This window comes from Otolemur garnettii, unplaced genomic scaffold (assembly GCF_000181295.1).
Source record: "Otolemur garnettii isolate 467f Iridium unplaced genomic scaffold, OtoGar3 scaffold00202, whole genome shotgun sequence".
Lineage (NCBI taxonomy): Eukaryota > Metazoa > Chordata > Mammalia > Primates > Galagidae > Otolemur > Otolemur garnettii.
The window spans coordinates 754,824-756,075 of NW_003852597.1; positions in this window are offsets into that span (position 1 = coordinate 754,824).

The following is a 1,252-nucleotide window of genomic DNA, read 5'->3' on the forward strand; positions in this document are numbered from 1 at the left end:
TCACAGCAACCTCCAACTCCTGGGCTCAAGCGAGCCTCCTGCCTCAGCCTCCCAAGTAGCTGGGACTACAGGCGCCCGCCACAGCGCCCGGCTAATTTTTGGTTGCAGCCATCATTGTTGTTTGGTGGGCCCTGGCTGGGGATTCGAACCCGCCACCTTAGGTGTATGTGGCTGGCGCCTTAGCCGCTTGAGCCACAGGCACCAAGCCTGAGCCAGAAATTTTAATAAGTACTCTATTTTAGATGACATTGAATTAATAATTATTTTTGTTTTCTTTTGTGTTGGCATCATTATTATTCATTTACTTTTACAGAAGTTCAAGTAATAGAGCAGGCCAGCACACCACAACGCAGCTGATCTCATCCATCCTCCTCCACACCCTCAGGCCTCTGTTATGGCCAACTATACACACTCCCCAGGGGAGCTGCTTGGAAAAGCGTTTTTTTTTAGAAGAGGACAAACTTGTTTTTGTTTTCTTGTTGCTGTTGTAACAAATTATTACAAACATTGTGGCTTAAAGCAACACAATTTTATTCTCCTATAGTTCTGGTGGTCAAAAGTCTAAAATAAGTTTTGACAGGGCTGTGTTCCTTCTGGAGGAAGATGAATCTGTTTGTTGCCTTTTCAGCTTCTAGAAGTTACCTGTATTCCTTGGCTTGTGGCCCCTTCCTGGCATTGCTCCAACTTCTGTTATGTCATGTCTAATTGCTACTTTTGGATCCTCCTTGCCTCTTCTAAGAATCCTGTGATTACTTTGTGCCCACCCAGAGAATCCTGGATAATTTCCCCATTTCAAGAACCTTAACCACAACTGCAACATTTATATATCTAGGGTGGATATAAAGTTTGTGTGCAATATAAAATAGTTGTAACTTTGCTCAGCGCTGGTAACACAGTGGTTACAGTGTCAACCACATACACCAAGGCAGGTGGGTTGGAACCCAGCCCAGGCCAGCTGAACAATGACCACTGCAAAAAAAAATAGGCGGGTGTTGTGGTGGGCACCTGAAGTCCCAGGTACTTGGAAGGCTGAGGCAAGAGAATGGCTTAAGCCAGCAGTTCTCAACCTGTGGTCATGACTGTATTAAAGGATTACAACATTAGGTAGGTTGAGAACCACAGGCTTAAGCCCAAGAGTTTGAGGTTGCTGTGAGCAGTGATGCCACAGCACTCTACCGAGGACAACACAGCTAGACTGTCTCAAAAAAAAAAAAAAAATGACTCGGCGCCTGTGGCTCAAGCGGCTAAGGCG